This window comes from Pollicipes pollicipes, unplaced genomic scaffold (assembly GCF_011947565.3).
Source record: "Pollicipes pollicipes isolate AB1234 unplaced genomic scaffold, Ppol_2.1 Scaffold_7261;HRSCAF=8764_pilon_pilon_pilon, whole genome shotgun sequence".
In the NCBI taxonomy this organism is placed as follows: Eukaryota; Metazoa; Arthropoda; class Thecostraca; order Pollicipedomorpha; family Pollicipedidae; genus Pollicipes; species Pollicipes pollicipes.
Window position 1 is genome coordinate 7966817 of NW_023597054.1, and position 15548 is coordinate 7982364.

The following is a 15548-nucleotide window of genomic DNA, read 5'->3' on the forward strand; positions in this document are numbered from 1 at the left end:
TGGTTATCTCTTTTCTCTGGCGTTGCATTATGCTTATATTCTTCATGGGACGGAAGATAACTTGAGATACCAAAATGTTCCGGGCCAGTTTTGCGTTGCGGGATTTTGTTTCGAAATGAGGGACTTTTGAAAATGTTGGCTATGGCGTGTGCAGAAAGGGAAAAGTGGGACAAACGCAATTTGTGATAACGCATGGGGCTAGTTACGTTGGGGGGGGGGGGGGGACAACGTGATGACTTGGGCACTCACATAGGATATTGAAGACTGCACAAAGTTGACTTTTGTGCCAGTGGTGGTTGCAGGAATTTTCTTTTAGAATGAAGCAGGGTAAAACTTCAGCCATGGCTGAGGTCTCTCAATTCACCTCGCTGATTTCGACAACAAATAACAAAAATGCGGTCAGAAGGGAGTTTTTTTACCAAGGGGTTCTGTTTGGAGCATCAAAGACGGACTCGAGCATACTGAGAACGGGTAACATAACAAGTTACTCATCGGGTCTTTTATTTCTAGGCTTTCGAGACTGGGACCACCTAACCCTGTCATGTGGGAAAACTGATAAGATAATTCGATAACAACCAGGGGTCTCGTGCCAAAACAGTTTCTGACAATTATCTGAGCATAACGTATGGTGCAGCGTTTCAGTGCTATTTGAACGCCCTGCGTCGTTTTTTCATGCAATAGCGCATTGACTGGTGAACAGGTTTACATACTACAAACACCAGAACAGCAGTTAGAACTTGGCACCAGAATGCTCGCCTCGTCCACTTGACCTAACAGAACTAAGTATTAATTGTAAACTTAAAGGGATGATGTGCGGGTGCAAAGCAACGAGTTCAAGACAAAAGTACTGGCGTGTTTGCTTACCAAACGGCTCAGGGTGTATCGTAACGACGGACGTGTCAAAAATAACAAATCCTTAAGACGCAAAAAGTCTATGGATGGCTGAGCTAATTTGCCTCGTTAAAAGCATGGTTCGGTGAAACACAACCACTAAGTAGAAAACTTTAGCTTCAGGGCTTGTTTTTGGTCGCTATCCGTACTTAACTATACTTGCCAACTATTCAATATTTTAGCTTGTCCAAAACGGTTAAAGCAAGGGCGCAGCCAGAGCCCTGGCAAGGGCGGGGCACAGGGCAACAAAGAGCCCCTGATTGGAAAAGCATCACCCAAACATCACTGGATGTTGTCCATTTGTCAATAGGGGCATGTTTTCTTTCTTTTTTCATTTTTTACCTGCCATAACTAAAACAACACAGCACAGGGCGTAAACCTGCCCTCTCCACCTCGCCGTCAAATGCCCAGCCCTTCTGACCAGAATTCGCTCCAAAGGCACTAGCCATAGAGATTTCCCTGCGGCCGGTGCTCCCAACAACAAACTCATGCGCGGCAACAGCCGTCTAGTTGAGTCATGCCTCGTCGCCTGTGCCTGCGGCTGCTTAGACGCGCGAGTCGGGAGTCAAGGAATGAATGACCAGAATGTGTACGTTTCGACCACCTCTGCCCAAAAATGGCACTAATTCAAACATGTAATAAGTCTTCTCATGCATTAAGATGCACCGTTCTTTTCATCAATACTTTTTACTTGTGCTGTCATAATTAAGTAAAGCTCTTGGCCTAATCCATGTCCCAACGATAGACAAGTACGAACCAGTTATACTTTCATTATGACACATTTTAGTTCATGGCAGTACATTTTGCGCCAACTTGACATTATTGGACATGGCTGAAATAAACAAAACCCAGTAAACATAGGACCGGAGCCGAAGATATGGCGTCGGTTGTATCAAAATAGCCGGTAAATTCCGGAATTGTTTTTGATCAGTCTCTAAGCATTTCTCTGTCTTTTACCCGTCCGGTACTCTATGATTTTGTCGTATGGACCACATAAGAAAACATAACATGACGCTCAGGTACACGGTGACGGAGCAAGAACGTTTCCGCAATGAAACTTTTTTTTACAGCTGCTGACTAAAACTGTAATGCAACGAAGGCATCACTACCTGTTTCTCGCTCCACGGGGCCCTAGTCAGAGCAAAAACAAAGTAAAAACAAGAGCTGCAAAATTATTACAGCGCAAGACGAAAACTCGCAGTAAAAAGAAAGACACCAAATGACGAGCATAGCATGTCGTAACTTTACACACACTTAACTCAAAATTTGTGTGCCTGAAGTTGTAATTCATTTCAAATTAAACTGCCTCGCCCCAACCGCAAGCTCAATATGTCGCCGGTTCAGTCCCATCCATACCATTTTCCACATCATCACGCATTTTCAGTTTAACCGTCATCCACCAGGACAGATCTCAAAAGGCGAATAGGTGTCAAAAGGCTCGCATGCCATGCGTCGAAAACACGAACACTGACGACTGAATACAGAAGTGACTGCGTTCGGTCAGTGTATCCTTTTGGCAAGTATTGTAAAACAGTGGTTTAGGGTGGACATTAGAGTTTAGTGAAACGCTTCAGCAATAGCGTTTCAACGACACCGCTTATAAGGGCTAGGCCCGCAGAAAAACCATTTTTAAGTTGTCAACATTAAATAGTCATGACGTTTCATTCTGATTCATGTCATCGTGACCCATTTGCTCTATCCCCCAGTGGTTCTTGACGATAATATGGATGGCTTGATTTTAGGATTATCCATGTCATAACAACCGGCACCCCTCACATCTGCTATTACTTCACTCGTTACACTCAAAATGTGTCTTACTTGTGTGCAAATAAATGGAGCGTACTCAGACCGCGGGCATCATCCCGTAGGAAAAGCGGTTAGGCTACTGCCGAAGATTGATAGAGCACGGCAGTGAAAAGTGCTAGACCATAAATTCGGTGGCATGTGCGACGTGAACCGCCGTGGTCGAGACCTTGTGCGGCGCCGAGCGCGATTTATTAGCATAGGACACCACAAACACACGTCAGCTTCCGGAGCGGAGGTCCAGAGGCCCACCGTTCTGCACTTCAGGGCATCGGCTGTCATCCATAAGGCTATAAAACCCAATGCTTAAACTGGGCCGTGCCGACGCTTCAATACATCTGTCGGCTGATTAAAGGCCGAGTTTCGATTGCGTATAGGGAATGCCATATGATCCTGAATTGCTTACAACAGACTAAGCAAGCCAGGACAGTAAAACGTGACAGACAGACTCTTTACAAGCCAATTAAGGTCGGGTTCGCTCCAGATCTTATCTCAGCCTCATTTTGGAGAAAGGGATCGATTCAGGAATGGTTGTTACAGTTTTTACCTCAAAATGACGTGCCTGGAAAACCTACGCACACTTGTGCGTACCTTTGTACACTAAGCATGCACAATGCGAACAGCTAATTAATATTTTCGAGTTAGCCCTCAAGAGCTCAGACGGAGCTCAGCCTTCTCCAAGTTACAGAATTTCCTGGAATTTGGCTTATGTATCGGTCCACATGACGTCAACCATGAAATTTTATTCAGTGTGATAGTACCCTTGGAAGGCATTTTGAAAGGGCGTAAGTAAAATTAGATGAGGAGTTTTGGACTACTTTTGAAGCGTCATGGTTGAAATCACCTGCGAGCCTCGCCATAAAAGACTGAAATTTATAACTCATGCGGTTCGGCGGCAATCAGAGGCGCAGGCAAAAATTGGCGCAAGGGCACATGCCGCTTTCCCCCTTACTGCCCGAAGGTTATTTGGGGCCCTATGGGGCCGATGATCAAGGGCGCGATTGTGGGATCTAATGGCTCAAAGCAGTGTCCTAGAATTGCCGACTTTGGGTGTAAGGCAACACCCTAGGAGGAGGAATTTTTCACTCCCTTTCACCATATGTTATGTGAAGTTTTCACTCCTGCCTGGCATTGTCTAATCGCACATGCTAAACCCCTATTTCCCTTTCTGAGGTTTTCAGGTGTCATGCAAAACCGAGCTCACTTGAAACCACCAAGCATAAACGAGGCTCCGCAGAACATGGACACCTTTGGCTATGTCCTGCCTCACCTACATCTGAATCATGTATATGTATGCACAAAGCAAGGGCGCCAGGTACCTCCAAGCCCAAGAACCCCAGCGACCCCAGCCGCTTGCACGCATTAAATTTGGTTTGTTTACAAAATGCATCACAATCTGCAGCTGTGCGCCAAATACAAGGTTTTCACGCATCCCCTATTTTTTTGGTCTCACCACCACACCACGAAAACAGAGCCTGGCGCAAACACCAGCAAGACCTGGTAGATAATTTTACTCCACGCATTTCTTTTTTCCCAAGGAAACTTGACCACTAAATTGCATCACTCCCGAAATGCATGAGTGAAAAGTTCAAGAAATGTCTTCTTATTTAAACTTACAAGATGAATATCACCATTTGAGCACTTGCGTTAACAGATTTTAAGTCAAATCAGCTTATTACAAAATTTTGCGAGAAAAGTACCAGTCTTTATATTTATTTAGCTAATTTTGTTTTTCTTGGCATCATACTAGTGTGATACCACTTTATTCTTCTTTCCTTTTGGATTGTCTTTAGATGTACCATCTGCCGCTTAAAATTTTGACCAATATGCTCCAACTGGAAACTTGTACCTATTTCATACATGAATTGGATGAATTCGCCAGCCGCCCAAACATGTTTGATATGCGCCCAAGCGTGAACAGCTCACAGGGAATGAAGGAGACAATTGAAGCATGGAACTTATTTTTACCGCCATTTTTGCCCTCTGGAGCCTTCCGTTAACAGTTTTCTTAGTTCATGGCGGCGCTCAATAATGATAAATCCAAGCCTTTCGAGTGTCCGACTCACCAGGCCACCTGGCAAGGCTATTAAGGCAAGGCAAGGCTGCGATATAGAGCCTTGGGACAGACCTGACGCAGCTAATACAGAAGTGTTTGATGGCGGATGCCCTTTGGAGGTGTTTATCGTGCACACCTCTTACTTATTTCGCATTTTAATCTCAAAGTTTGGTAGGCATAATTGAAATTTACATTTGGGGGATGAGTCGGATGACTCTGTCTGCCAGCAGACCATGCAAAAGGTTCCGAATTTTTGTTTTTGGGGGAGCAGGAAGAAGCCAGCACGTCTTCTGTGGACCAAGTAATTGCTTACCTCGCCTGCTTTGAACACGTGATTGGTAACCGGAGTAAGCCATTCTCTGTTTTAATCCATCGAGTTTTGTGATGAGACAAATTATGATGCCACAAGGCATACAATGGGCTTATCTTGTTCCATATTCTTGATTATTTGCCCCAAATTTCTTGAAGTGGTCTCTCATGGTTGCTTTACCAAATGTTTTCTATAGTTGTCATGGGTTGCTGACTGGCAAATGACTGTTCTGTATAAATGCATTATATTTTTAACACAGGGTTACTATAAGCTGCATAGCAATTATAATGAGTTAAATATTAGAATGTAGCAAATAGTTGGACCATCCCATTTAAAATGTGAAGCCAACATCTCAAACTTTGTCATTATTTTGAATAAACAAGCCTAAATAGATGCCTTTGCTGCAGCTGAAAAGGCAAGCAGCAATACTGGCATGGTCATCTAAAAGTTATGTTACTTTTGGAGAAGAGGGATTGTTCTGTGGAGCATGTACATTATTGCCCTCAACATAGGTTAACCATGACAATCAAAATAACATTGTTCAGAGTGATTTAAAGTTTTGATTTGTGTGTTGTCAACTATGTCTGATGTCAACAAGTACACACAATCAAACTGAATAAAAATGCAAGTTGAAACCAGCCAAAAATTAGCTTTATATACCATGTTTTTATCACAAGGGCTGCTGTCAACAGATAGGTGAGTTGAGATGATGTTCATCATATGGGCTACTCTAAGTTAGGTTAAGTTGGTCAAGTGCATGGCAAGTGGCAATAGGAATTGTGCAAGAATCATTAACTCACAACTGCTGCTGTGGTATAAACAGGTTATACAAGATGAGATGATGTTAGGCCTCTTTAGGTTAGGCTAGGCTACTTTCATGGAAATAAGCATTGGTGTTTTGTAAGAAACAGTGAAAAAATGTTTGTTTTCCCTGACCCCATCTTAACAGAAGCCCGAAGTATGCATATTGTGTTTGGCTTGGTGATGGGCTGATGTGTAAGAGTCTAAGGTTTTTTTGTTTGGGTGTTTTATGCTTGTTGCATTTTCTGTTGTTATTTTGTTATTGAATTCCTTTGCTTTGTTTTGTTTTAAAAGTTCGGTGGAAAGGAATTGAAAAGTGCAGCATCAAATTGCTGGTATTAATAATATGTTATGCTCATAATACTGTCATAAAATAAGTATGTTTTGACATGCGCCCGGTTGGCCGTCTAGATACCCTTCTCTCGGGTGGGGGGGGGGTCAATTTGACCCCCCTCTGAGATCTCGGGAACTAGGAAAGCTAGATACAACAAATTCGCAGGGTGTCGTGACCTACACGTCAACTCACCTAGGTTAAGATTTCGGCTTCTTAGGTCATGACCTTCAGGTCTAATAAGGTCAAACAAGGTCAAATTCCAGGTTGGTCTCCAAAACGTCCCCAGAACCTAGTCAACCGTCTCTAAGCAAAAGGTCACAAGCCCATTTGAGGTCATTGGCATTGTTTGACCCTTTTAGGGTCATGGTGACCAAAATGATACAAGACTGCTCTGCGTTTTGCATTTGAATAAGCGACAAAGATTGCGCTAGGCAGTATGCTCCTAAAATAAAACGTTCGACCAAAGTCATCTTAGGTCAATGACCTGTTCTGACCTCTAAGAAGCAAAATAAAGATGTATAACGCAGTTGCTGCTGTCGACAAATTCGAAATGAGCACCAGAAACCACTCCATACAGCAAGCCCCAGAGTAATAAATCAGGCTGGTTTTGACCTCGGTCTGACCATCATATCTGACCTTAGGTCAACATAATTTGCCCATTCAATATTTGTGGTGCCTAAGAAAGCATCTCAGAGATGTATGTCTTCGTCAAACACTCCGTTGTTGTATCAGATTGAACGATTCCCTAGAAATTGCCTTCGCTGAAACCATGGGCTGACTTTGACCTGTCATAGGTCAGCGACCTTACCAGGTATATCTAAAATTGGTATGTCAAACAATCTGCTATGCACTTTTCTACAGCTATGCAAATTTTGGCGCAGATACGCCGTGCCGTTCAGAAACCATTCCGGAAAAGCTCTCGGAGGGGGGGGGGGTCAATTTGCCCCCCCCCCCCACCCGAGCGCGTGTTAATGCATTCTGTTTCACTTTAATGGCCTAAGATGTTAAAAAACGAAATGGTTTGTCAGGGTCCTGATATTACGTCCATGCCAACTTGAAATAGATGCATTTGCTGAAGCATCAGTCACGAGCTCATAACCTTCATCTTTTGTGAATTGATTTTTTCACTCCCGCACGATCTTTTTCCGATGGAGTTTTTCACTCCCACCCTAGTTCAAAAGCGATTCTAGCTCCCTGGCTCAAAGGGCACGCCGAAGGTCACTTTAAGGGATCCTCGCCGGCGGACTGGGAACTTCGAAGGCCAATCAGAGGCCCTCTTGCGCCGATAGGGCCTCACAGCGCCTAATGGTTGATCCAATGTCGGCATTGGTCCGCGAGTTGGTAGAGGCTCATTTGCTGCATACAGACTGAAACGGGATCCTGAATGTCAGATAGCCTCTTGTGTTGGTCGAGGCCCTCCAGTAAATAAATGGGCTATGATAAACAGCAGTGAACGGGCTCACGGTGAGACCATGGAAAGAGTTCAGCTGGGTCCCAGTATGTGTAAGACGGGATCCCCAGTGACAAACAAATGACCTTTCACCCTGTTTCGGCCAGGCTTCCAATAGATCGAACTGGGGTCATGTGCCATTATCACATTGCCTGTGGTGGATCCTTTCGGGTCAGTACCTGTTTCTTGGGTCTGCCTATTTGGGTCCTGTTCCTATCTGGGGTCCACTGCTCCGGTCAGAGGATCTCCTGCTTTGTTTTTGCGGGGAGTCCTTCGAGCTCCACGTGCCTTCCCAACAACCCAAGACACTGACTACGCCCCTAGCGGCCATTTAAATTCCCTGAAAAGAAAATGCGTCATTGCTGTCCGCGTCACGCCAAAACGCACGTATAATCAAAATATAAGATGTGTACGTTTGGGGTGTTTTGAGAAGCAGTCATGTCAAGGGAGAAGTGGACCGTGGATAAACAGCATGCGAGATAAATGGGTCGTTCAGAAAGAATAAAAACATTAGAAATGAGTATGAGACTTCTGGGGATAAAGTGGGCTACCATGGACCAGTAGCCCACTTGGGCGCGCACGATTCAGAAGGTTTCGGTAACGGACGATTTCCAGCTGCTTGTGGGTATCGAGTCAAAATGGATGTACGCAGCATAGCAATGAAAAAATATCTGGTGATCACGCGTGCGGAAAAGAATGAAAAAGTCCAAACAAAATATCGTTTCACATCGCAATCTATGCTCGCAGAGCTTTTCTCAATACAAAGGTAAATAACGCAGTTTATCTAAACGCCATTTCTCACAAATATTCTGCAGCCCTCCAAACTAACTCAACGTAGAACCGTAAAGCAAGAAGACATTACGTGGATACGGCTGTATAATTAGAGCTGAAAACGATGCCCAGAAACAGAATATGCGCCGTATCGTGTACCACACCTCTCACGCAGCACAAATTTTCCCAGGTATCACCATCCTTGGGTAAAATAGCTTTATATCGCCCTTATCTTTTATCAAATGAAACCTTCAGAACCACAGGGAAAGTTATCTGGTGCGCACCTTGTCGAAAAGTCATGTTGCGTGGTGATTTACTGCCAGCACAACAATTTTCGTACAAAAAAGAAAGCAAGGTCATTGGCAGGGTCATTTGAAAGCAAGGCTTAAAAGTAAGGTCATAGCCCAGTGCGCTGACCCGCATAAGTTGGAACTTTTGGGTCAGACGTACGCAAGTAGGTTACAAGATCAGGTGATTCAAATATCGGTCGGATCCATGGGACGGTTTATTATAGTTGCTTTTAACCTTTTCAAGTTCTACTTTTCGGTTTTCGAAGCAAACCTTCGACTTCGCTTTTGAAAATCTTGGTTGCAGATTTGGGTCTACCCGTTCCAGTCGGTTTGGTTTACCGAAACCTTTCGGCTCAGCCGCCTGTGTTTCAGACCACCCTTTACAGTACCACATATAGGGTGCTAGGGTGTAAGCGCCTGAATAGTCGATGTGTTCGTGAGCTTGGTGCAAAGTTCATGGCACTGGGCCTTCGTGGAAGGCTAATTTAAAACATGAAACCTTAATTTTTAGATATAATACCCGCTTCGGGACTTCGCAACCTTCCGGCGCAACCGTTTGGGTTTCGTGCAGCCAGTGGCCTTGCGATGCCGTGTATCCGATGTTGAGGCGCGGGGACTTGGATGATTTGACACATTCTCAGAGCCAGTGCCTGCGCAGATTGCGAACATTGTCTGGATTTACAGGCCTTGGGTACAAAAGCTTGTTTGCTTATGGCACCACTTGAAACGACAAGTATTGACAAAATAATCTGTATTTGCGTTATTACGTCGTTAAAGCTGTCAATGGCCGGGCTCCTCAGCGGCACACCATTGGCCGGTGGGGGCAGGTTTAAACCTCCTGCTTATCTTAGGCATGGTCGGGCCGTATCCAAGCACTTAAACTGCAATCGATCGCACCGTGGCGTGCAATTTCAGAACACAAAACAAACGTGCGTCCAAGTGTTCATTAAGGTCACAGGTCGTCATATTTTAAAAGAAAATGCTTCTTTGGGATATCTGACCGCTCCCACAACGCATTTCATTTGGAAAGCGTATCTCACTGTGTCAAATCACTGCGTCCTAATCAATGTTACATAGGAAGGTATTCGATGTTGCACGCGGTCAAAGATCGAACTGGTAAATAAGCGGTTGAATCGATTTTCGCGTTGCTTTCAACGTTTCAGTCCTGTCGACATTGCCACCTGATGCCCTTTAACCCCGCCGCCAGGCACGTGGTCGTTGGCTTGCGTGTGAAACTGATGAACGGCCCCTATCCCCAGCGCCACGGCGCCTCCGCGGCAGACCTGAGCTCCGCCGCCCGCCGCCTCGGGCCCGGCTCCATCACCCTCAAGGGCAACATACGCTGTGATGTATTTTAAGCCACAACTAAATTATTGTTTCATATAATTGCTTGAAACTTGGTGCAAGTATCCTTCATAGTCTTATCTAGGACACCTTGTTTGTCTTTAAAATTTTGAGTTCAAGACAGAAAAAATGTCAAGCTTACCTCTTACCAATATTTCCGTTATCTGACGTGCCAATATTTCAGTGCACAACACTGAAACATCACAACGACAAGATATATGAATGATAGACTAACTGGCTCACATTTCCCAGTTACAAAGATAAAATATACCCTTTCGTTCGGCTTGTCTGTCAATATGTCTTCGGCTATGCGCTTTTGTGCAGAAGGCGAACATGACATCACTCTGACGTCAAGAACGCTCGATTTTTTTTTGGTCTCGTATTTTGGCACAAGGCGTGTAGCTTGTTATTGTATATTTGGTTGTTATTTTTTGGGAAAGCGTACAACTCAACAACTGACGGTTGCTGAAAACTTCGCAGCGATATCTTAAGGGGTTTTAATGATCACGAATATCTGGAGGCAGATTTGATCCCTCGATCAATGCCAGATTTGAGTCAGTCCCTTCTAGAATATCGCTTGTCGATTACTGTCCGCATAATACCTAATTGGAGTTGGCTCCATCCTGACATGCTAGCTTACTTTATAGTAGACTTTTACTATGCCCATGAAGTTGACATATTTAGCGACTTACTCAACGTCGAGTTTCGATTTCCTTTAAACACACCACATGGTCAATTATGGCGTGAGAATATCGAACAAAAATACCTAAAACTGATACCAGTAATTCAGAAAATAGCATTGATTATTGGAAAGTATAATCACTGGTGCATAAGCCACAGTCCGTCAAAAAATTCCAACCTCTCACGGTAACTGTTCAAATTTAAATTTACGCTCAAAACACGGGAAATACCATATCACAAAAAACACCCCCAGACTTCAAATATTCAAGCATTCAAACATAAAATATTTACCAAAGAAGGGCATAGCGTCCGTCAAAAGACCCGATAGCTGAAAGTAAACTTTTAAGCACGAAAAGCCAACTAACCTCACAAACAAAATATTACCAGCAATTTTTGTTTATTGTGAGGATCATAAAAATAACTGGCACATAAAATACCGTCCATCGAAAAGTCACGACCTCAAGATCAGCGCACAAGGTCAGATTCTGGATCAAGTAACGGGGAACTCCATATCACTAAGAACTTAATCGGATAATTCGGACTATAAGTAACAGGATCATCACTAGCGCGTAAACTGGTGTCTGTCAAAATTTTCCACCTCTCTAGGTCACTCTTCAAGATGAAATTTATGCTGAAATGATAAAGAGCTCCAAATCACTTTAAAACTACCGTCCGATTTTAAATTTTCAAGCATCAGAATATTCGCCAGTGCAGGAACTAGTGTTTGCCAAAACGTCCCGAAAACTCAAGGTACCTTTTCAAGTAAACTTCAGTCTTTAAAGACGGTGAACTATCTATGGCCCAAAAAATATCGGACGGTTTGCACCAGAATAGTCACTAGGGCATCAGGCAGTCCATTTACATGTCCTCACCTTACGATGCAACCTCTAAAGTTAAATTAAGTTCCAAATGACGAGAGCGTCTTAACACCGAGAAATTACCGGCCGATTTGGATATTTTCTAACATCAGAATACTGACCAGCGCAAAGAAGAGCATTTGCCAAAAAATTCTGACCTCAAGTTCAAATACGGGAGGCTCCATAGTATTAAAGAACTCAATATTGTCGAAAATTCTTAGTGTTAAAAGTTGAGTTGACATTTGTTTGTTGTTGCGAAACACTTACGGCTACACGGTATGGCTCACGAGACTTCGAGGGCACTGGCTTTCTAAGCCAGTGTTCTCGAAGAACCGCCACTGGTGCCATGCCAGGCACAGCGCGAGGCGAAGCACGCAGAACCAAGATCTGCCGGATGCTGACGCGGCGCACCCAGGGATAACGGCTCCGGCGTCTCAGCACCGGTCAGTCTGACAACGTCTGGCAGCCTGAATAGGGTTACCTGCTGATACATATGGGCAATGAAGCGTTCGCTTACTCGTTTTTGTTCACACATGTTACCTGCCGTCGACTGCACCGCGACTATTTTCATGTTCGTCCATGCACCGTGGAATGGGACGTTCAGGCCAGGAATCCCACGCAGTTCGGTGTCCGTCGTGATTGTACGCACTCCGCGCATCGGAGCTTTATGACCAGTCGTGGTGCTGAGTTACGATATGAGACCAATTGTACAACCCTCTGCGCAGGCATGCGTGGTTTCAAAAGTGGCTGGATTTCGTATTGCGCCGCGCGGTCCAGCTGTGATCACCTTGATCACACCTTGTCAAATCTGAAACAGAGCCTGACTTCGACGTGCGTTGTGTGACGGCCCCCGCCTATGTCGCGCGCACTCTTTATTGCCACTTTCCTCTTCACCAGTTATCTACTTCCCGACGTTTCGTCTTGTGTGTGCACATGTTTGTGTGCGTGGACGTGTGTGCCAGCTGGCAGCTGCGTGTAGCCCAGCCTGAGTCGTGCCCTGGTAGTGGCTGGTCGTTAGGTCGTCCTGAGCGTCTGGGATATGACGTCCTGGCGTCGGTCACATGTCTGAATGGAAGGCCAGCCGAAATGTTTGTGTTTTCCTGTACCATACGGCTTTGTGTTACGGTGAGGACAGTGTCGATGGCCTGGAAAGGCGAGGTACCGGAAAGCCGGTGACGGAAATGGGAGGAGACGGATGTTCTGTCCACTCTTTAGGGTATCACCAGTATTTCAACATCGACTTAGGTGGGCAATCACCAAAACATCCACGTTCCGTTCTCGTACAGACATGTTCGTCAACTTTTTTGATAAATTATTCAAAGTCATAGACAAACGTTGAAAAGAAACCCTACACTGAGAAACGTTAAACTCAACCGTCCAGCCTTAACCACCACCACAAAATGCTAAATGGGAGATGATCTGGAGCGCACAAAATGGTTTCACAAAGGGCCAAACACTCTGTAGCAGATTTAAATTCAATATCACTGGTGACGAATCGCACACCGACACTTCACGCTGATTGGGCTCTACATGCCTCTCATGTCCAGTAAAGGTGGTCACACATTTTCGGCACCGGCTAGTTCAAAATATCTTAATGATTTAAAAATCCGAAATAAGTCCATTTCTTTTGGGTGGTATGGGGCGTCCACTCCTATGAACCCGAATTTAAGGGTGACCTTAAGATTTCAGGACCTCTTGGCAGACGCTACTTCTAGTTCTAGTTCGCCGGTGAATTTTTTGATGACTGAAAATTGAAATCTGCTGGATTTTTTTTGTGATATGGAGATCCCGGCCTGTGAGAATACATTTGACCATAAAAGAAGACATTGAGAGGTCAGGAACTTTTCATGGACGGTAGTTGCTGCGCTGGTAAACTTTGCGGCAGTTTGTAAGTTCAAATCTGTTAATAAGTATTTTTGGTGATATAGAGCTTCCTGTGCCGTGCGCCCTAAACTTGGCCTTAAAGGTCGACCCTGAGAGGTCGGGATTTTTAACGGGCGCTAGTACCTGCCCTGGAGAATATTCTGATACGCTTGAAAATTTGAAATCGGCCAGAGGCTTGCTAGCGATAGAGTTCCCTGACCTTTAAAGCCCGTATTTGACCTTTAAGGTCATGCTTGAGTTTCAGGACTCCTTGACATTTGCTCGTTCCTGCGCTGGTCAATATCCTAATGCTGGAAAAATTGAAATCGCTCGGTATTTTTTAGTACCATCGAGCGCATCTTCATTTTAGCCTGAATTTGACCTCGAAGAGTGACCATGAGAGCTCGGGACTTCTTAACGTACGCCAGCTGATGCTTTAGCTATTTTTTCAGCACTGGAAAATCCCAAATAGACTGGCAGCGTTTTGGTGATATGTAGTTCCCCGTAATCGAAACGTAAAACTGTCCTTTAAAGGTTGCTTTTAGCTTGCAATAATATTATTTATCATACAGACGCTGGTTCCTACGCTGGTAGGTATTTTTATGCCTAAAAATTTGAAATCGGATGACAATCTTTTGGTGATGTGGAGTTCTCCTGTTTGACCGTGGTTCGACATTAAAAGTCGTATGCTATGGCAAAATAAACGTCATATTCAATGTTCTCGTGCTATAATTAACCATCTGGCGCATTTTCAGTGAAATCGGAGCTTGCCGCTGAATCAAATTGCTCCTTTTAGCCACTGTCGGAATGGAGCACAAGTCCGGATATGACAACTTAATGCTTTCCAGTCCCAAGAGCTGCTTGGGATGGGCTGGGGTGGGAGTGAGAAAATCTTAGGGGTTGTTAAGACATCGCTAAACTCCACGCGTTGCAGCATGTACAAGGAGAGGACACTAAGAAAAAAAACGCACACGCGTTACATGCTTTACAGGTAGCCTCTATCCATAGATTTACAATACCGTACACATCCATACCTGCATGTCTACGCCTCCGTCTGCACATGCATATACCTGTGTGTATATCTATGCCCCGATCGCTTTTACATGGAAATGACCGGGGTCCAGTCTAGTATAAAATATGGCAGCAACGGAGCACATTTCACGGCTAGCCATAGGGTCCCAATGTTAAAATGCCCCTTTTCAGGCCCATTTTAAAGGCTTAACGGCTTTCTAGATCTTTAACAGGTATATGCACAAAAAGTGCATTGAACTGAATTTTGAGCATGCTAAAGGTGTGCGCCGTGACACTCCTTTTCGAGCTATTAGGCGAATCGTGGACCCACGCACGCCCCCCCCCCCCCCCCGATGTCCAGGCGCGGGATCGAATCCCGTTACCACTAACTTTTTCAGCAGTGTTGAGATGGAACACAGAGCGAATGCGGTCACGGGTTGGCGATAGAAATATCGGGTACAACAATATTTTGATTAGTTTTATCATATTACAATATATATATATATATATATATATATATATATATATATATAAGTTATTACAGAAGTATTTTGAGTCATCATGAGAAATACACATATATTTTTATATCTATAAAATACACTTGACAGGTGTTATGTAGCCACCAGGCTACAGGCAACAACCTGTGGCAGGGGTGCACAGCTATAATGTGCCTGACACATGGAACCTGTCGCGAAGGTAGCCGTCCAAAGCTGGTCGTCCCCAACACCATGGCCTCCGCTGTAAAGGGCCGGCAGTGCCGCCTCAGGACCAGCACAGCGGTGATGGCACAGTAACATTGCATGCACATCTGATTTGGAAGTAGTTTTGCTTGAAGGCAGAAAAATTAACATCATAACAATAAGTGCCATGATGGTGAGCTGGTACTGCAGCTGCCCTGAAATGAAAATATTGGAAAAGCTTCTCTGAATGATCTTGAAGAGCTTAAACACCTGACATGTATAGCCTATGTGACCATGCTCAGAATTTGTTTTGGCATAAAGAGAGCACAACTGTTTTTTCACAGGCTTCAAAGAAAACTTAACCTGAAAAGCTAGCTTTCCCCTTACCAATGCTGCACAATACATG